The sequence below is a fragment of the Gorilla gorilla genome, chromosome 2 (assembly GCF_029281585.2).
Source record: "Gorilla gorilla gorilla isolate KB3781 chromosome 2, NHGRI_mGorGor1-v2.1_pri, whole genome shotgun sequence".
NCBI classification, from domain to species: Eukaryota; Metazoa; Chordata; class Mammalia; order Primates; family Hominidae; genus Gorilla; species Gorilla gorilla.
The window spans coordinates 201797853-201820631 of NC_086017.1; the positions used below are offsets into that span (position 1 = coordinate 201797853).

Genomic DNA, 22779 nt, shown 5'->3' on the forward strand with positions numbered 1-22779 from the left:
GTTGACTAAGGGCTAGGGTTACTGGGTGAAATATGAGATTAATAGCTGACCATATTTTCAAGCCTCTGAACTTTTTGCTTGTGCAACATATCCATCCCAAATGCTCTAGTGCCATATTTTTCTCACCCAAATTACTGTTCTCTCCTACATATTTCCACAAGATTGTTTATATGCAGTTGGTCTATTTCTGTAGTCTTTGAAGATGAAATTGTGTGATACTAAGCTGTGTGTTTTGAGGGCTCAGCAGTTATCTACAATGAATGTGTAATAAATATTAAGTTGAAACCTCAAAACAAAAAATAAAATGTGTTGTTCAGTATGTAGCCACCTTTGCCAGCTATCTTAGTGAGATCTTTTGGATACCTTGCTGCAACTTCTATGTCAGCACTTGCTGCCTCACCTTGCACTTTCATGTTATGAAAATGACTTCTTTGCTTAAATCTCATGAACCAAACTTTTGCTGGCTTCTGACTTTTCTTCTTTAGCCTCCTCACCTCAGTTTATAGGGTCTTGTGGATCATAGTACGGTCTTGCTTTGGATTAGGCTTTGGTTTAAGGGAATGTTGTGACTTGTTTGATACTCTATCCAGACCTCTCTAACTTTCTCCATACCAGCAATAAGGCAGATTTACTTTTTTATTTGTGTGTTCACTGGAATGGCACTTTTAATAGCCTTCAGTAATTTTTCCTTTGCAATCATAATTTGGCTGTTTGGAGCAAGAGACCTAGCTTTGGGCCTATTTCAGCTTTCAACATGTCTTCCCCTCACGTAATCGTTTCTATTTTTTGGTTGAAAGTGAGAGGCACGTGATTCTTCCATTCATGTGAACACTTAGAGGCCATTTTAGGGTTATTATTTGGCTCTATTTTATTTGACTTTTTTTTAATTTATTTATTTTTGAGGCAGAGTCTCACTCTATCACCCAGGCTGGAGTGCAGAGGCGCGATCTTGGCTCGCTGCAACTTCCGCCTCCCAGGTTCAAGCGATTCTCCTGCCTCAGCCTCCTGAGTAGCTGGGACCATACCAAGCTAATTTTTGTATTTTAACTAGAGACACGGTTTTGCCATGTTGGCCAGACTGCTCTCAAACTCCTGACCTAAAGTGATCCGCCCACCTCAGCCTCCCAAAGTGGTGGGATGACAGGCATGAGCCACAGTGCCCGGCCTGGCTCAATTTGAATATTGGGATGTCTCAGGGAATAGGGAGGCTGAAGTGGAAGGAAAGAGATAAGAGAATGGCCAGTTGGTGGAGCAGTCAGAACACACACAGCATTTATCGACTACTTCAGTCTTATATGGGTGTGGTTCATGGTGCCCCAAAACAAAAACACCAAAGATCACTGATCACAGATCACCGTAATAGATATCATGATTATGAAGAAGTTTGATATATTGCTAGAGTCACCAATATGTGACACAGAAACAAGAAATTGAACACCTGCTGTTGGAAGAATGGCGCTGATGCACAGAGAGCCTTGTTCCACACAGAGTTGTTACAAACTTTCAATTTGTAAAAAACACAGCATCTGCCAGGCACAATAAAGGGAAATGAAATAAAACAAGATGTGCCTCTTCTGCCAAAAACTGGAAAATTTTTCAAAAATTTAAAGTGAATCTTAAAATGTATACTTTTTTATTTTTGTTAATAAAAACTTCCTTGAGTAGGCTCAGATTTGTCGTCATAAGAATATTTTTGTTTTGATTTCATTCCAACATTGAAATTAAACTGTTTCCTAAGACTACCAGCTGCCATGAGGGATTCGTGATCTGAAAGTACCACAGAAAGCAAAGAACAGAAAATGAAAACATGGTGATTAAATGTCCATTGGATGAGTCATATGATGGTTATCCTGAAAGAACCTGAAAATGAAACATCCCTAAAACTATGAGAAGCAAAAAAAAAGTGCTGTCTGAAATGTACACTTGCCAGTAAATGCGTGTAAGGGCAGATTCCAGCATGGGCATAAACCAATATTAAATTAATAACCACAAAAGAAGCTCTATTGATTAGCCTATTGCCTCACCTGTAATGCCAGTACTTAAATCTGAATGCATACACTAGTGAACAGGTTTAGGTTGTACTTTACAGTGATTGACAGCACTACGGGAAGTCAGATGCCAATGTTTTCTCATTGTAATATGTTAAGAACCTTTTTCCCTCCCAGAATCACCATGGAAAGCTATCCTCCAGGAAAATCACAGGTGGATCTAGATCCATCACATTTTAACTACAACTGTAGTTATAGTTAAACAGTGATTTAATATTTTACAAAATCTCAAAGATGTTGACTACTAATAATATGTTACTAATTATATTTTTGGAGAAATCTCACTGTTGAAACTAGGACTAAACCAAATTATAAGAACTTAAGAAAGACATGCCAAATAACACTAATAAGCAATGAGTCTTTTTCTACAGATTCTTTTTATTTTATTTTTTATTTTTTTTATTCTTTTATTTTTTTTTTACACAATTCTCTCTAAAGGACAATTGTTGGATAGCAGATGGAGGTTGTATGGCATTGATCTCAAAGGTTAATGATGTATCTTTAAGTATTCATTACACAACTTTAACAATTCCTTACACAGTGAAACATTTTAGAGATTTCAAAGGGCTTTCACTTTGCTGATTATATTGTGAAGGATTGAATAATGTACAAAGTGTCTCAAGTGTATTTTTTTCTTCACAGTATAATCCTGACATGTTTAAATATGCTATAAAAGTATATTGGATGAATTAATGAATTTGGTCCACACAACAAACTATGTTAGGCATACATAGAAGAATTATTATACAATTTTACATATCTAGAAACAGTTTTAGTGATTTGCTAGGATGTCTTAACTATATAGATAAAAGCCTGAGAAGGAGTAAAGAAGTGAAATAGCCAATAAAAATCTATAGACATGGAAATTTTCAAAGAACACATACATTTATTTCAACACTGTTATTATACTTATCAGAAATGATCAACAAAATATAGTAGACAAATGGAAGCCTCAAATCAGGATTCATGTTTTTTCAGTTTTTAGATTTTACTATTTGTACCCTGTGATGTAACTTAGTTTGTTGTTTGTTTGTTTGTTTTTATCCACAGGGGCCAACATCACTAACTTTTTTTGGTGTTCGCTTTAAGGATTTATCTTTATCTTTTAAGGGTTAAGGAATATAATATTTGAATCTTTCTTAAACCCTTTTACGTCTTAAGTAAAGTAACATTTCCACTGAGTCTTAGATAAATGGGTTTGAATGCCAGTTTTAAAACTGGGTGAAGAGTGTTTCAAATCTAGAAAACCATGTGAGCAAAGCCCTGATGTGAGAAACTTCTGAGGATATGTAGGGAAAATAAGTTTGGTAGATTCATGAAATACATGAAAAGGAAAGGGTTCATGTGTGAGGATTACATTATGAAGCACCTTGGATACCAAACAGAGCACTTTGTCCCATGAACAGTAGGAAGCTATAGATGGTTATTTAGAAGAGTTGCAGTGTAGGTCACTGTTTCCTTTTTAATAATAATGAGTTCATAGCCATATCTCTGCTATAGTGTGATCACACTGGTGATAATAACAGAAAAGGAGGGTGTGTGTGTGTGTCTGTGTGTGTTGGAAGACAGGACTAGAGTAAGAAACGGGTAGGATTACCATCTGAGAGGCGCTATTTCAATAGTCCAATTAAAATGGAAAACGTACCTACTACTTGCTAACTTGCTAGGTGTATAAACTAGGACAAGTTACTTCTCTCTAAGCCTTGTTTTCCTCATTTGAATCCTATAGAATTGTTGCTTTAATTAAGTGAGAAATTGTATATACTACAATTATTAACACCATGTCAGATATATCACGGGTACTTAATAGGTATTTATAATTATTATATCAAGCCAATTAAAATATGTTGTTTTGGGAGAGGAGGACTTTACAATTACTTATCATTATTGTGTATTTATTTTCATTGACAAAAAATGTATGTATTTATGAGGTAAAATGTGATGTTTTGATATTTGCACACAGTGTGGAATGATTATGTTAATTAGCTTGACTTCAAGCTAATTAAGATGTTCCTCACCTCACATAATTTTTTGTGTGTGTGTGATGAGAACATTTAAAATCTTTCTTAGCATTTCAAATATACAGTACATTATAATTATAGTCACCATGTTATATGATAGTTCTCCAGAATTTATTCTTCTGATGAATATGTTTCAGTAAAATATTTTTGTCTTTTCTCAATAAAACTTTCTTTCATAGCTGGGACATCCTATTTGACAAAGATAACAAGGCACATCCACACCGTCTTTCCTAAGACTATCCTCTTGGCCACTCTCAGCTAAGAAAGCTTGGCTAAGGGGACCTATAACAGTGAGGTCATGTTGTCACCGGGAGCTTCTGCTATTCTGCACCATACAACCAGAAAGACAGCAAACCTATGAAAGAACACTCTGCCATGCTTGAGAAGCCAAGCATGAGCTCTGCATATTTGTTCTCCTCCCAGAGTGAGTCAACCATGACGTTCACCCATTGCGGAGTGTTTGCTAGACAGTTGGCTTTCATTAATCTTCTTGCATTTCTTTGACCCCACCTGTATATAAGATGGAATGGTGAGACTATTTTTTGTTATTTACCATATTTCTCCTCCTTAAATGGTGGAGGTCTTCTTATGCTGGAGACCAAATAGGAGCTTTGACACATTTCCATGACTGGAAACGGTAAGACCGGAACAGTTATGTATTAGGAACAAAGTATGCAGCAAGCTTTTATGATCAAGGAGATTCTGTTCTACCTTTGGGACTGGTTTTATCTTAGCAGTACCCAAGAATGATTATATGCTGGTCCTAGAATGTACAATAAATGCACATGGTATTGGATGGTAGTAATTTTTGTTGTCAGTCATAACTAAGCAACAGTGACCTGTTATGGTCAGACAATGTATTAAAAAACAGAACATTGAGATAAATAATAATATTTAATCCAACATACTTACTAAACACTAACCATATACCAGGCCCCCTACAGTGTGTTGTTGGAATTCCAACATTGCTATGCAGTAGTTCCTTCACTTAAAGTATTTTGAATGGAAAGATCCCCCTAAGGAACAGGCTTGGTGAATAGTAATAACTAAGTAATCCTTCTGGTCTTTAATTAATAAATTTATAGTTAACCAGGATTCATATTAACTTCATTTCATCCAAGAAGACTTTAGTACTCATTGGAAATATGCCTTCGCATGTTTTGTTTGTTTTGGGGGACACTCACTTTCTTAGACTGCTGGAAAGAAGGAACAGCTGTGTTTTTCTCTCTAAAGTATCAACTTGGTGATTTCCCCTTAGTCTTGTACAGATAAATACATTTTGACATTTGGTAGGGTCGTCTTCTTCAGTCAGATTGGCATTACCAATCCCTTAAGAGTTCATAAACAGAAAAGGAGGAGGCAAGGGAGCAATGAAGAATCAAAATGTAAAGAATTTGATTCTCACAATGAAGACTAAAAGTATGCTTAGGTTTATTTTCCTCTTGTTAACTGAATGATTAAAGAAGGAAAAAGTATTTCTTTGTTCTCGAGTTTATTTTTCTGCCTGTCATAAGATACAACTCTGACTATGTTTGCATACATCTTTGTGGTGGGAAGAATGTTATTCGAGAACACATTCCTTTTAATAAAGTTTGGTCATGTAAGCCACTTTGTTATGAAATACAGTACACATTCCTGTTTTATGTATGTCAAATTTTCATTAAGGACATAAAAAATTATAGGTTCAGAGAAAGGGGGAAAATACCCAAATCTCTACATTTAATATGAAACGTTGTGTTGAAGTAATCAATTAAACTATTCAGTATTAGCCATATTACTGACAAAGGCCAATATAAAGGCCAAACAGTTCCCCTATTAATGTGTTGGGATTCATGGGGAACTCTGATGTCTGTGGTTGGTGGTGACAGTTTCAGATTAGTATTTTAGTATTGTAATTTCCCAGAGCTGCTTCGGAAACAAGAAGATAATATTCCATTCTCTTGTGAAGAGTATTAAAATTCTAGGATTGAATCTATTCAATTTTTCCACCTGTACATTTGATGTTAGAATATGTTCAACTTCCTTAAAAACTGGTCTGATGAGTGTTGCAGGGATATCATCAGTTGATTCTTTAATTTGAGAAGCATCTCTTCTGATTTCTGCCATGAAGTAGAAGGGGAATTAAATCTAAGTATGCTTTAGTAACTCGCTAAATATATAGTCCCAATTATAATAACTCAGAAGATTAATATTTGTTTTTGTTAGACCCAGCAGGGCATGTTAAATGAAGCTCAACATTTTGGCCAATCTCTATCTGTTATTAACAGTGTAGACAAATTTTCCACCTATTAATGTACCACTAGTCAATGTACTGGAATTAACTTATTACCTGGAGAAGTCACATTTGATATTTACACGCATATAAGCTTCTAGTTAACATAAGCCCACCTAGTTCACTGGAAACATTAGGACATTTCACTCAAGCTGGAGAAAAAAGTTATTTTCTAATTCAAGAGGCAATTATATCAGTATACATGTAGGAGACATGAGGAGGTATTTTTATGAAAATTGCCAAAGTCTAATTAATATTCTTGGTAGAATGGTAGAACTTCTCATCAACTTTTTGAAACAGTAAATCCAATACAGCAATTCATCCATTTGCATAGACTTAAAAGTACAATCTGTGATTATTTGTCATTGGTTTAAAAATCTCTGAATGAATTAGACACACATTTAATCCTATAATAAGAAATAAGATCCGTTAGAACATCCTAAATACAGTGTTTATATTTCTTTGCCTGACCTCTGCTGTCAAAAAGCCATGACAGCTGTTTGGTTTCAGGTGTGTTCAATCCAGTGAAGTGGCAAAAATCCTTTTAGAACAAGTTAGATTGCTTCTCTCTTGTTCTACTCCCCATTGTACGCACAAGCGTCATCTCTGTAGATGAGATAGCCACACTTGCAATAACTAGTTCGTTCTTTTTCTTAGGCTAAATTTGAATATTTCCTGTTTATGGCAGGATAGAAACATTTGTAGTATCTGGAAAAGCCTTGGGCTTTCACTCCAGAAAGCAGCCCAGAAGACAGTGCTTTGTCTTTGCCTCCTACCCAATGACATTTCTGTGTAGAACAAGTCTACTCCTAAAGGCTGATGGGAAAATAGAAGCATGGCCATCAGAAGCCTACTTCTAGACATTTTTTGCCAGGGTCCAAAGACCTTTGAAAGAAAAGAGGGCTTTTTCCTGCAAATTTATCCAAACAGGTTTTCCTATGACACAAGTTGTTACACTTTCCTTCCTGCTGGATTACTCCCTAACCTATTTCCACTACAAAGTAATGACTTCATTGAACTTTCCCCGATGAATCTATCACCCAGAAGAGTCATTCTTTAAAACAGAAAGGCAACATATCTAAGGACAATCTTTTGAGACTAACGTAAACTTTTTATTTCTTGCCCAAGTGTAGTATTAAAGAATAGTTAATCTCCTGAATAACACTTCGGGCTAATTTGCCACTCAGAAGAGAGAATTACCAGAAGGAGCTCTGATGGCCACGACTCAGATTTAGTTACAGAAAGAGGTCAATGACCTGTAGAGAACAGTGAGCTCAATGACATGCGTGTTATTTAACCAGACACTGAAATTCATCAGGCAAACAGTCATATTTTAAAATATCATATTTTAATAAAATCAATACCTCATATAATTATTAATAATTATTGTTATAGATAAAATATACTGACCCACTATGTGCTGGCACTGTACCAAGTGCTTTACCTACATTTATTTTCTTTAATTATAATAATATTAATCTTACGAGATAGGTATATTATCTGTCTTTCCATTTTAAAAACAAAAAGGTGGGGTGGCCAAATAATCTAGTAAGAATGAAAATACATATCCAATGTTTATTATTTGCCAGGCCATGTTTTATATTTAATAATATTATAAATATAATATTAATAAATGTAAATATATTTATAATAAAATAAAAATAAATATAATAAATATAAATATATTTATAATAAAATAAAAATAAATATAATATTAATTATATTAACTCATTGAATCTGCAGTAAAATCTCACTGAGTAGGTATTATTATTAGTCCCAACTTTAAGGTGAGGCAGTAGAAAGGCACAGGAAAGGTTAAGTAATTGCTCAAAGTCTCAGCTAGGAAGTGGTGGCGTTGTGACTGAAATGCTGATGGTCTGGTTCCTCAGGCCATCCTCTCACCACTGCATTGTACTGTCCCTGCCTTTCCATGCAGTCAATTACTAATGATTTCTGTCTGCTTAGTGGTAGCAATGGGCCTTAATTTAAAGTCTGTGCTCTTAATTGCTATTTACTCTATTGCCTCTCATTTAGTGTGCTTAATACGAAGTCCTGTGTTTTTCATTGTATATACAAGTGGAAGAGAAGTGTGCAGAGATAATCCCTGTCCTTGGAAGTTTTGCTGTTTGGTAAGGAAACTGTGTTATCTCTAAAAAAGGGGTGTACTCATCCAACTAAAATCAGAATGACTTCTCCAAATGGTAACTCTAGGATGGTTAGAGATCTCTCCGTGACTCCAGTAACTTTGACTCCTGTAACTCTTAGGACTTCTAGACTCCTATAGGACTCCTATAACTCTGACTATTGAATGAGCCTAGGGGATCTCCACTGAAGACATCTGTAGAGGTTATTTTCTGTAAGAACTGTTATAATTATTAAGAAGTGAGCTAGTGCCGAAGGTTGTACCCCCTCACTACAAAAAGGCAAATGGCTGAACTAATGACTGGCAGTGAAAAGGACAAATCTCCCATTAGAGTAATACCAGCTTCAAAGTGGTGGCCTCCATTCTTTCCTAGGGGAGAAAATGAAGATGTGACGAAGGAATTAATGAGGATTCCAAACTTTAATTCAAATGTTTATGGTCCCCAAATATTCTCTACAAACAAAATGTAGTTTACTGAAGGAAAAGTAATTTCTTTCTGGAGACACAAAATAATATTGAGAGAAAAGTGGAGAGGAAAAGAGGTTTTTGAGAGAATAAAATCCTAAAAGTTTTGGTTAAGTTTATATCTGATAAAACTGTAAATGTTATAGAAATAACACTAAACTACGAATCAGATGCCCAAGTTCAAGTTCTCACTGAAATCTTAGAATTTATTCTCATAGATAAAATATTATTGTATTTAGTAGATTTTTATTAAAGTGACATTTTCTCACAGACTTTATTTAGCTCACAGCAGACTCCTCCTTTTCTGAGCTCCTATAGTTCATACGATTCACCTAAACTGTCTATATTATTATATTATATACTATCATATAGTATTATTTACCGGACTATGTATTACCATGCCATTTAATTCCATTTCATTATTAAGTTATGTAAGGGTTGGGCTCATGAATTTTACCTCTTTTCAGTTCCTGTTCTTTGCCAAAAGTGGGTGTTCAGTAATTGTTGATGGATTGAGATTAGGACTCCATTAGAAAGGTACTCATAAAATCAATGCTTTCCAAACAAATCAGTGGAATTCAAGATTATTATTTACTAACTGATAATAATGAACCATAATGAATGCGTAAACCAGGGACCTCACTTCATCCAAGTAGTTGCAACCAATTGTAATAATGTAAATATGGTGATGGATACAATTACTAATTGTCAGTTAATGTAAGTTTATTCTTTGTGTAATCATAGTAGTCTTTTTTCTTAAAGACGACATTTTTGAGCATTGACACTTTCAATACATGATGTATTTACATTGGTAATCATATGTTAAAAAAGACTATTTTTTCAATGACTTTTTATAAAAAAATAAAAGTCAGAAAAAAGAATTGTAATTTCAATCCTGATTCTCCTGGGAGGTTTCTTTTTCTCGTTGCAGTTTGAAGTGAGAAAACTTGTTTTTAATCTAACTCTTACAATTTAGGGTACTATAGATCAATATAATATGGAGGTTTCAGTTATGTACTAGGATAATGGAAAGAGCACTACACCGAGACTGGAGATCTGATTAGAAGCCCTGGCACTATTGACAACTTTTTGTGTGATGTTGGGTAAATATCTGTGTGACAATCTCTTCCAACAATAACATACTGAGATTCCTCAAGATACAAAATTTGCATTCTTACTTCTACCTTTGGTCCCAATATGCTATTTCTCTGTCATTCTGGGACATTACATTGCTAAGAGTTCCTCACCCTGGAATGAAAACTGCAAGTTCATAAATAAAACAATGTAAGGTTGAAATAGCCTTAGTGCTATAAAGAGCTGCAGAGTCTGATGATAAATATATATATATATATATCACTATATATATATATATATATATATATATGGTTACTGTGTAATAAGTGGTCTTGGCAGCTTAGGCATCAGACAGTTGACCAGGTCAAAGTGGGTGGTTTTGCTTGATGCTATTTACCTATTTTTCCCTTGTGCAATTTTAGTTGCTTTGGATAAGTTCTTCTTAATAAACCTTCTCAAGTCAGAAATAGAATGTCCTAGTCCTGCCTCCACTGCTTAATAGTTCGTTATATTGGGTAAGTCACATGTTCTCTTTGAACTTTAGTTCTCTGACGCTAAAATAAGGATAATAATGTCTAGTTAACATAATTTTCATGAATATTAAATGAGCATTTATCAATTAATACTTATACACTACTAAATATTCCCAAATTCAAGGGATGATAATGATAATGACACTTTGCAGAGAATAAAAAATTTGAGGAAGATACAGTAACTCCTTCAGGTGTTTATCCTTAATTAGGTGACTGTACAATATTCTAAATAAAATACCAGCAGTTTTGAAATTGTGGTAGCTTCATAATTTTACAAACTTACTTTTAAACTCGGACTTCTAATGCAATATTTGCCTTAATAAGAAGCAATTATCCACCTGAATATAAACTATTTACTTGATTAAAAATCAGTAATACTGCTGCAACTGCTACCACTATCACTACAAAGATAATTGTATGTTTGATGATGTAAATATCACAATATTTCAAGAATGATCATCCCTCAAAATTTATTAAACCTAAGGCAATCTTTCTGTTTTCCAAGGGTATGATTATTGTATATAGAGAAATGTTTGCTTGATGTCTTTTATTTTGGATATTGTGAAGTGCGGTAGAGTTAATTACTCTTTGCATCCAAAGGATATCAAGAATGACTCAGGACAAATGTACACCTATTGGGCTAGGATAAGAAAGGCAGGAATAATCAGGGAGAGAGCTCTCTTTCTTGTTTGGACTGAAACTACCTTAGCTTCAAAAGGGGAATACCTAGGCGATGGGTTGATCTGTGCAGCAAACCACCATGGCACATGTTTACCTGTGTAACAAATCTGCACATCCTGCAGGTGTAACCCAGAATTTAAAATAAAAGTTGATGGGAAAAAAAAAGAAAAAGAAAAAAGGAGAATCAAGCCCAGTGAAAACATAGGTCTTAACAGAAACTTAAATCAGAAGTCCAAAGAATTTCGCTGGATTTTTCAATACCTGCTCAGAAGTTGATCATTTTCAACAACTGAAGTTGAGCCATAGAACTCTGGGACTAGCATTTTTCACAACTAAACTTGTTCACATTTCAATGCTTCCGAGCCATACTTAGCCAAAGAGAGTGTGTCAGTTGCTTGCTTAGATGGTCATGCAGTCAGGTCACTATAATCCAAGGATTTGGCAGCCTGTCTTCATGAGCAACCTTCACTACTGAAATGTATGACTTCATTTTCAAGACTCTTGATAAGTAAATAATGGCAAAGTAACTAAAGATATTAAAAATATTAATGAGGAAATTAATTATTACGAACTTTCCTCTGAAAGATGGCTGGAGAGGCAGTGACTGCTATTTGGCTACTCTGGGTTTGTGGTTAGAGCCTGTAGAGAGGCTTTGGCAGGATTAAGCAATGTTGACAGACACATGCAACCGAAGTCTCTAGTATGTGTTTACGTGCTATGATTCAGCTCAAAAATGGGGCAGAGAAAATTTACGGAACACTTAAAGTTGCAAAAACAATCCAGTTTTTGATTGCTAAGCAAAAGTACCTGAAGGTATCTAAGTTTTAAAAATGAAGTGCTCTGTTCCGTAAAGTTTTTTAGAGGATTTTTTAATATGTGAGCTAATGTAAAAATATAACAGATGTCATAAATAGATAGGGAATTTGTTTTTATATGAACAACTACTAGGGATGTGATTATTTGTCTAAAGTTGATAAGAGGCAGAATCACCAGAACCTAAGAAGACATACCCTAGATAGTAACTGGCCAGGGAGATAAAGAAAGTAAATCTTTGTGTTGTTTTTGTTTTTAAGTGAGAAAGTGATTCTGACCCACCTACCAAGTTATTACATTGGGCTCTGGTTTTTAACAACATAGCATATATCAAGATCACCCATGAAACAAAACAAAATATTAAAAAAAGGGGAGGCAAGTCCCTGCCCCCAAAATATCTGACTCAAAACAATTGATGTAAGGCCCTAGAGACATGCCCGGTTAAACCAATTTGTTTAGTTCACAGAAGATGTATCCATACAAAAAGACATTTCTTTCCTGGATTGTTTTCACACATTAACTTCATATTATTCGTATTATTTGACGAGGTATTTAACCAAATTACTTTTCACTTACCTTGTTTCTCTACTAGGTTATAAGAAAAGTAATTGGGATTATCAAGTACATTTTACCGAAGTTTTACGGACAACGGCCTTCTCTGTTAATTTCTTTACAAAAGAAGGCTTTCTGAAAGTCAGCTATGGGTCAGACACTGCTAAGTTCACAGATTTAAAGCTCAACAACAGCCAGCTCCTGACCTCAAGGAGTTCACAATTTAGTTGCAGACAAACAGGTCAAGTATGAGCAGTCAGAATCAATGTCTTTCTTCTTGGCACTCACAGAGTCCTTTACACTAATTTAAAAATTCTCAATGTATTCTGTCTTTTGTGGCTATATCCATATCTGTCTCCTCAAGTAGACTGAAATTTTCCTGAGGGCGGAGATAGCTACAGTCCCATAGGTCTGTTGGTACCAACATATAATAAGGATAAGTAAATCAAAACTGATAAAAGAAAACGAGCAAATAGCTTGCAGATGCGATTGTTGATAAAAAGTCATCTCAACTTTGCATAATTATACAAGATTTACTTAAATCCCAAACTGGAAAATTAAAGATCATCCTTTGTTCTTCTATGTCTCTATATCCAAATCCAAAGGACACAGAATTTGACTGATTATATGTCAAGAATTGCATTCTTGAATATTTTTACTTTTATTTATTTACTTATGTAAAATCAACATTTCTCACTTGGACTATTGCAAAAACAATATGCTGTCAGATACTTATTTTCTCTCACCAGGTCTTCCACTCTTTCTCCAAGGCTATCTTCCTATAGAGCAAATTTGATCTTTTCTCATGCTTATATAAACCCCTTTTGACACCCCTTTTGCTTATAAGATAAAATCCAAACACCTCAGCAGATGAATTTCTTCTTCTTGCCCCAGCTTACATCCCCAGACATGGCCATCTGCAACCCCTCTCCCCACTGCCCTTCAAATGCATCAGGCTTCTTAAATATCTTTTATCTTGCCATGTGCTGCTCATTCCTTTTAGGAAGCCCCTTCTCATTTTTATTCCTGATGAAGTCTAAATCAGGCTGCAAACCAATCCCCAATACTACATTTGTGACACGTTCCTGAATTATCTCTCCAAAATTAGTATTTCTATCTCTGTATGGTGAAGTTCAAATTTCAGAATATAACTCAAAGCCCAATTGTAAAATTTTTGCTCTTCTAGTCTTGCCACTGACTTAATATTTCTGAACCTATTAGCCTATGAGGTAAGGTTTTTACAACTACAGGAATATCTTTCTGAAAAAACAGGTAACTTTAGAAGAGCTAACATGCTACAAAACTCCTGGAATTTACCTAACACTTCAGAGTTTATAATACATTTGCATTTATTTAATTTGAAATCAGGAAGACAAATATCTCTAATCACTAATATTTAAATCAAAGAAATCATCTTTCTGATTTTGCTTTTCTGCAGCTAAATGTTTCCCTAGCCTTCTCTTTCAGTTTGTCAAATATACGTAGTTGTGGGCAAGATGTCTCCTGACAATTCTGCTGCTCAGGCTATTGAACAGACAGTCTCCTGAAGGAGGTGAGGCTGTAGGGCCTAGAGGATCACATGGGGTTCAAGACCGAAACCCTGGGGCACCTAATGAAAACAGTAGCTCCTGTAAGTACTCTGAGCTGTTCATTTTCCAACACACATGCATGCATACATGCACAATATACATTTGGAGTGAATTCATAACATGCAGTTCATTTTTAAGGAAAGAAATAATACAAATGATATAGTTTCATCACTCAAAGCTAAGCACTCTCCTGATTTGGATCTATATCCTTGCCGTCTTTCTTTTTGAAAAATATCACATCTCATCACCTGTTATTTGTCACAAAGAGTATATTTTAAACATTTTATCTTTGATTTTTTTTAAAACTGAAATTTGTAAAATTTTCATTGGAGCTTGGTAGAAAACTCAGAGAGGGTCCATTATAGAGCTAAGGGCAGTCACAGTTCAGCTGCTTCATGTTCTTAAAGAGAAGGTGGATGCTGATGCCTGTCTAAGGAATTCTTGGGAAGGTAGTCTGCCCTAGAGAGCTCTGTCATAATCCCCGTGACAGCTTTGCCGCATGACATTGTTGCAGAATTTTGCTCCTTAGTTCAGCTAAACCAGGTTCTTGTCACACAACCAGGAAGGATTAGGAATGCTTACACATTAAAAGGTGAGGGGAATGGAATTTATTGGGCGAAAAGGAAAAAAGAAACATATTCTCAGCAAAGTGAGAGGGGATACTGCTAACAGGCCCCCACCTCACAGATTGAATACCAGGCCACCATACCGGAACTGAAGAGGCCAGGCTTCTCCCCACTGCACAGGGCTAACTTCCCGTGGCTCCACCCTGTTCTCCCAGTGCACAGGCAGTGGGAGATTCTCCAGAAATCCTCCTCCTTATCTGCCTCCTGCATCTATCAACATGACTGGGCCTTACTGTTCTCCAGTACAAAACGTGATGACCTATTTAACTCTCTGTAATATATTCCGAAAATGATTATGTATCTATCTATTTATCTATCTACCTATCTATTATCTATTACCTATCTATCTGTTATCTATCTATTATCTATTACCTATCTATCTGTTATCTATCTATCATCTATCTATCTGTTATCTATCTATCTATCTATCTGATATGGTTTGGCTGTGTCCCCACACAAATCTCATCTTGAACTGTAACTCCCACAATTCCCATGTGTCATGGGAGGAACCCAGTGGGAGGTCATTGAATCATGGGGGTGGGTCTTTCCCATCCTGTTCTAGTGATAGTGAATAGGTCTCATTAGATCTGATGGCTTTAAAAACAGGGTCTCCCTGAACAAGGTCTCCATGTAAGATGTGACTTGCTGTTCTTTGCCTTCCTCCATGATTGTGAGTTCTCCCTAGCCATGTGGAACTGTAAGTCCAATAAACGTCTTTCTTTTGTAAATTGCCCAGTTTCAGGTATGTCTTTATCAGCAGCATGAAAACAGACTAATTATCTAGCTAGCTAGCTAGCTACTGCCTTAGATAAATGTCTCTAGGGCCTCAGTTTCTTTATTTATAAAAGGAATGTGTCAGCCAGATATTTTAAAAAGCCTTATCCAACCCCTATATTTCCAGTTTCTAAATCAATTTTCTAGGCTGTCATTTAAATATAATCAACCTAATTTTTACCATTAGAATCAGAACAATTGCTCACTCCATTCTTTTTAAAAACTTTATAGTATTTGTTCAGCTAATTTCCTAGTGGTCATTTTTAGGCCTGTGGTTTTGCAAATGCAGCTGCTACTTCAAGATTTTCAAACAGAGCCTCAAGTTTAATGCAAATCCTTAAACTATTTTACTTATTAATTTATTCCATTTCTTGTAACTCTAGATTGTTAAGCACTATTTTATGGCGAAGTGCCCTGTTTCTGTCTTCTCAGCTCTGCTTCTAATGCAGTTCTCCTTATGATTTGGCTTTGCTCAGTTCACTGCTAGAATAGCTTCAAAACTTTTCAAGCCTGCAACTCAAATCAGACCTCCATCTTAATTTTCACTCCTACAAATACTAAAGGATCAAATGTATGATAAGGTAAGATACCACTATCAAAATCAGAAATGATCTTAAAGTTGATTTTCCTCAATCCTTTCATTAGAGAGGTGCAGGAGAAATCTTGAACCCCAGGCTAAGTGATTTAATCAGACTCACAGAGGAAATTTCTGTCAAAGCCAGAACTGACTTCCTCCTCTCCCAATTCCTACTCAGTCCTCTTTCAACAATATCCTGTGCCTTTCTGATGTGATTTGTAAAAGCGTCTCTTATGACACGTACCCAGACATTTTCCTGTATTTAACACAAAAGGAAATGGTGTTTGGCAATCTTGTTGCTACTTTCTATCTTCCTGACCTTTAGATTTTATGCTGTGATTTCCTGGAAGTGAATCTTACTACATCAAACACAATTTTTTCCAAAGTCGTCAACTTGTTCTACCTTCTGAATTCATCACAGCTCACAGGTATAAAAGCCCCTAAAGGAATTACTAAATGTCTCAGACATTTCAAAGATGTTCTGGGTCAAATTACCATTTAGAAAGAGGACACTTAAATTAGAGGTGAATACAAGAGTTGAAAATCAACTGATTTACTCCCTAAAGGAAACAGGAGTGTCTCAATTATATGCAGTATTAGGTCACACTTCCCTGGAGATTTTACAGTGGTATATGCTTCCAGTGTCCCTGAAAAACCAAGCCTTTATGGATGACCTAATTTAGTTATAAAAATAATTGTTATAAAGGGCAATATTCACCTTACATTAGACTAAAGCCTAGGACTATTAAAATTCATTAGTCCATTTGCTTCAGTTAAAGCATACTACTTATCTATTATTGGGCCTCAATTTTCTCTTTCTCTCTTTTTTTTTTTTTCCTGCTTCAAAACCTGTTCAACTTATGAGCTCATAAAATGCTTCCTAATCAAAAGTGCTAACTCTCATTCAGTAAATCTTATGGCACTTAATCTCTGGCTTGTGCCACTTAGATTTATGAGCGATCATGAATTATGCTTCTTTCTTTTCTCCCCCATTACATTGTAAGCAACTTTATGCAAGAAATTGAATTCATTCTTTATCCCTAAAAGCCATCTTAGGTCCTGGAGTGCAGTAGGGGTTCAGCAGATGCCCAAACTTACTGAGCAGAAGCTGATATGTGTTTGGTTCTACTCACTGTACCACCCAGAGAAAGGCTCAGAAATGTATAGCTATATGGTAATTGTAGAGAGAAATGTTTTCTTGAAATCTATGCCAAAAGAGTCAAAATGTTCTATATGTGTTCAAAGGAATAAGTTATTAGTTTTGAGCCAGAAACTGAAATGAGAATCAGCTGATTTTGTATGTGAAGAAAACAAACTTCATAAACCACTTAAACCACCCAACCGAAACACAAACAGGAGTGGGCTGTTAGGTATTTACATTAGACTTAACATTCATTTCTTTAAATGAGGAACTAGTTTACGTTAGTTTCTAAAAAGTGATAATTTACCAGCAAACAGTCACATGTATCTGCATGGCAGTAGACTTGGCAGTGCTTAGAAGGGGAACAAAACAAAGAGAAATGAACAAATCACCCTAAGTATCAACACCAATCTATTAATTTGATTTAATCAATCTCATGGCACTTTGGACTTCCTCATCAAATAAAGGCACAAAAGCTGAGTTAGGTCAGTCATCCTTCTCGGTTTTTGTCTTGGGAGATTTATTCTGCTCACATGCAAAAGAAAGTAAAGTTGGCTTTTTCAACTTGTATTAAAGCATTTAACAATGTGATTCAAATCCATAAAACGTCTACTGAAACCATTAGCTTTAAAGTAAACCCTGAAGGAATTTAAATAAAGGCTGAGTCCTCAAAGGATCTCCTATATTACAAGTGCATTTTACATCTGCCAACAAAATGCCTAGTGAACGAAGGCTGAATTCATTCCGTCACTGGAATGAAGATCTACCATATTTTATTTCAACCACAAATTTTGTGTGTGGGATTAGGAAAGCACCAAAGTGAAGAATAAATGAACTATACCATAAGTTCCACATTATCAAAGACTTTGGAAGTATTTGATAATGGACGTTGGAAGGTATTCAAATATCACTTTCTAACAACTCATTTGTTTCACAAATACCTTTTCTGGTGATTTCAGCCTCTCCTTGCACAACTTCTAGGTCAGGGAATAACTCATAATCTTCTAGGGCTAGCCTATGCTATCTTTAAATGATTTTATTAAAATATTTTGTCAATATCTGTTACCTTGAAGTTTCTATTCATAGTGTAATTGTGTTTCTTATAACCACGTATTTATTAATTTTACCCACGTGAAAATCTTTCCAATGGAATAAAGCTTATAACTTCTAGTCTATCCAGGCTAAGTACCATTACTTTTCAATTGTTTCTCTATGTGATGACAAAAAAATCTCACTACTGTTGTTTTGCTCCTTATATAAAGACTAAAATACATCTAAGTTTATGAAGTTCAGACTTACATACAAAGTACAACACGTTTTTTCCAAGGTTTATTTTCTGGCTTGCCTTATCAATTAATGTTTCTTATTAAAATAAATTATTAATGTGAGTTGCATTCATAAAAGTGATAATACAGAATATTTAGTGATTAACCCAATGATAAATATGCATATTTCATATAAAATAGTAACAAATTATTGAATATATTAAGTAAGAGCTGAAACTTTTATTATGGATAAGAAGCTTAATTATTATAAATATGTCAGTTTTTCTATATTAATTTATACAGTTAATACAATTTCACTGCTACTACTACTACGTGTACAAATTCACTACTTAAATTTCACTTCTTGTATTGTAGTAACTGTATAAATTGATATGGGATAATAAAAATATTTATAATGATTAAACTTCTAGAAGAGAGTTCTAGGAACTCTGTAATGAGACAACAAACATCCTCTGGAAATATAAACAAACAGGTAATGAATATCAAAGAGTATTAAAAGCAAAACAATTGACATACATTTAAATATATTTTTATAAATTAAAACATGCAGTACTGGATAAAATAGATGTGCAAAATAGAATATAGACAATGTAATAGACCACACATGAATTTAACATATTTGAGAAGATGCTTGCAAATCATAGAGAGTTTGGAGCCTATTTAATAATAGGTATAGAATAAACATTTAGAAATTTATAAGAAAATCTAACTTCTCAAATTGTACTAAAATATTATGTTTAGATTAAAGAGTTATATGTATAATAAGAAATGAAATTAGTTTTCTGGAGCCATAAATTTTTGTAATGTTAAAATTTACAGAAAAATTTCAAAAGTACTTGCAACTTTCTCCTTACCGTGTTCCAGTAGCATGGTGGAACAACATGTATCAGCTAAAAAACAAGTATCAGTAGCCATTTGTATCTGTTCCAGTAAGGATGCATAGCTGCATTTACTCCCACAATTTCATGACAGCAACCATATTTCTCTGTTATCTGCCATGATCCATCTGAATTTGCAGGCACTACATAGCTGAACTGAATGGGAGATCATCACTCCAGCATACTTTATATCTTTGGTGATGACACTGACCTCTAGAATTCCTCTTGGGATGTGATATTGATGCTGACTTACTGTCTTGGTAGTTTGAGGGAAGAGTTTTAGGAGCTTTCACTTGGCCTTTTAAATATAATATTGTTTATTCCACAGTCACAATGAGGGTTCTACCAGTTTCTTAATATATTCATCTCAATTATGCTCTTGGGATCAGGGGAATGACCAGAGTATGTGCCCTCAGACCTGTTGCATCTGTAGTGAGATATATTTGGACCATAATTGCATTCATCGCCTGGCCTTCAAAAGTCCTCATCCTGATGGTGGGGTTGGGGCACACACAATGTGTTTCAGAGTCCATCTCTTAGATCCGATGTCAGTTCAGACTGTATATCAAACTTCCCTAGAAAGATATGGAGATTTTCTCTTCTCCAGTGAACTGTTACCTTCTAAATGGATACAGGTTTCTGTGGGGTAAGTAGTTATTTTATGTACATGTGCTGACACTGCAGGGTCCTTTCTCCAAGACTTGGCCTCCCTTTTAATTGATGAGCTCTGGTTCTCAAGATCGTCCCATATAAAGAAACTGTGAGGGATCGCTATTTTCCTTTGCAGTTGCTGGCATCGGCTTTCTGATTGCCTATATTTGAATTCCTGGTAATACAGTTATAGTTCAACTACCTTACCAGGCTGAGTTGGTCATCACCACAGATTCCTAATGTTCTAAACACCCTGGTTGGCACACCAACTTTGTAGTTAAATTCAGTTTGCCTTAGATGATTAGTGCTAGTATCTGGCCTTTCCTATATTTTGGGATCTGATCAACCCCATTGAAACTCAGGTTCCCAGGTCCATGCACTACTTTCTGCAGTCAGCTTTGACTGAGAGAGCATGGTCAGCAATAAAATTCGCAATAAAGTCCATGTTTCCTCACGTATGCATTCCTATCATCTTAATGAAGACAATGGTGTGCCTCATCAGGGAACACAGGGCAACTACCAGCTCTCTAGTTTCACAAGTTAAATCCATTATAACTTGCCTATTTCCCATGTCTTCTGACTTCTTTCACAGAATTCTGATAAGACAATTCTTGCATTTCTACTTCATTTACTCTGTGCCATTTTCATTATGCCAAAGATCTAAAGGACCATTTTCCAGCAATATTTTAGGGCCATAGCTGTGTGTCCTTGCCATAACGTTGCCATAATTGTGGCATGCCTGTGGTCCTTGTTACTTGGGAGGCTGAAGCAGGAGGATTTCTTAAGCCCAGGAAGTTGAGGCTGCAGTGAGCTGTGCTTGTGCCACTGTATTCCAGCCTGGGGGACAGAGTGATACAAGAAGGAAAAGAAAGAAAGAAAGAAGAAAGAAAGGAAGAAAGGAAAGAAAGAAGGATGGATGGAAAGAAGAAAGAAAAAGGAAGAAGGAAAGAAGGAAAGAAAGAAGGAAAAGGAAAAAAGGAAAGAAAAGAAAGAAAAAGAGAAAGAAAGAAAGAAAGAAAGAAAGAAAGAAAGAAAGAAAGAAAGAAAGAAAGAAAGAAAGAAAGAAAGAAAGAAAGAAGGACAGGAAGGAAGGAAGAAAGAAAGAAAAAGAAAGAAAGGCAAGCTCAAGGACAACTTTTACCCAGAGAGATTTTGAAGACTGCATAGAAAGATCTCTTGATGTTTAGGTGGAAACCCAAATAGGGACATCAACATAAAGCTGGCACTTAAAATGATTATGTCTTTATCAAAAGTGTGAGTGAGAAAAAAACCCAATTTGCAGAAATTAGTAGCAACAAAAACTTGCATTATTTGACTTTAACAGAATGTTGAGGAAAGAAAACAAATTTACCTGAACATTCACAAACACAAGTTGGCTTTCATGTGAATACGTAACTCAGATTAACACATCTGCATGATCTAACATAGCATAAGCACAGAGTTATGTTCACAATGGTCCCAGGTTGACGGTGCCCCCAGTCACCTACCAAAGCAAACACTAATTCTCTGAAACAAATACAATTTCAACCTAGACCTTAAAACTTCCCACAATTTCTTAGAATATGAATATTCTTAGAATATGAATCTGTAGCCTAAAGTAAAACACACACACACACACACACACACACACACACACAAATAGGCACAATTAATGAGACTCAATAGAGAAGAGAAACCCATACAAGTCAGGCCTGCAATTATATCAGGTACTGAAATACAAAATATATGACAGAATATTTAGAATATATGTTAATATGTTTCTATAAAAAAGACAGGCTTGGACAAGTGAAATAGTGTAAGTAATAACAAAGAAAACTAAAAAACACTTCTTTTTAAGAATTATTATTATTATTATTTTTATATGAGACAGGGTCTTGCTCTGTGTCCCAGGCTAGAGTGCAATGACGTGATCACGACTCACTGCATCCTCTATATCCCAACTCAAGCAATCCTCCCACCTCTGCCCCTGGAGTAGCTGGGACCACAGGTACACACCACCATGCTCAACTAACTTTTTTACTTTCTATAGCAGCATGTTCTCACTATGTTGCCCAGGCTGATCTTAAACTCCTGGGCTCAAGCGATCCTCCAACCTCAGCCTCCCAAAGTGCTGAGATTACAGGTTTATAAGATACCATGCTCAACCAAAAAACACACTTCTAAAATAAAAAGTAGATAAAATTTAAAACATTATAAATGGAATTTAATATAATATGAATACAATTTAAAACCCAGTGTAAGATTAAATAAGAGATTAAACACAGCTGAAGAAAAATCTAGAAAATAGATCTCAATAGACAATTCAAAATACAGTGAAGAGAAACAATGGGAAAATGTAAAAAGAAGTTAAGAGACATGAAGACCAGAGTGAGTTGGTCTAACACACCTTTATTTGGAGATATCTCAGAAGGAGATTACATAGAAAATTTGAGAGAGAGGCAATAATAAAAAAAATTGCTGTTAAATTTTCAGAATCGCTATGAAGTATTATTTCTATGTTTTACAAAAACTATTATCATCAAATGGAAAAAGTAATAGTAACACCGATTAACTTAGAGCATGGGGAAATTTTGGAATACCAGAGGCAAGGAGATTATCTCATTATATAAATAAAAAAAAATTATACACATAAAGAATGATTAAACTTAGATCTGA

The 22779-nt window shown here is 35.2% G+C and overlaps 1 long non-coding RNA gene across 1 annotated transcript in view; it reads left to right on the forward strand.

Moving 5' to 3' along the window:
• LOC129532343 (uncharacterized) overlaps positions 1–22779 on the forward strand; it is a 67314-nt gene that overhangs the window by 38892 nt on the left and 5643 nt on the right. The gene's annotated exons all lie outside the window — the stretch shown is intronic.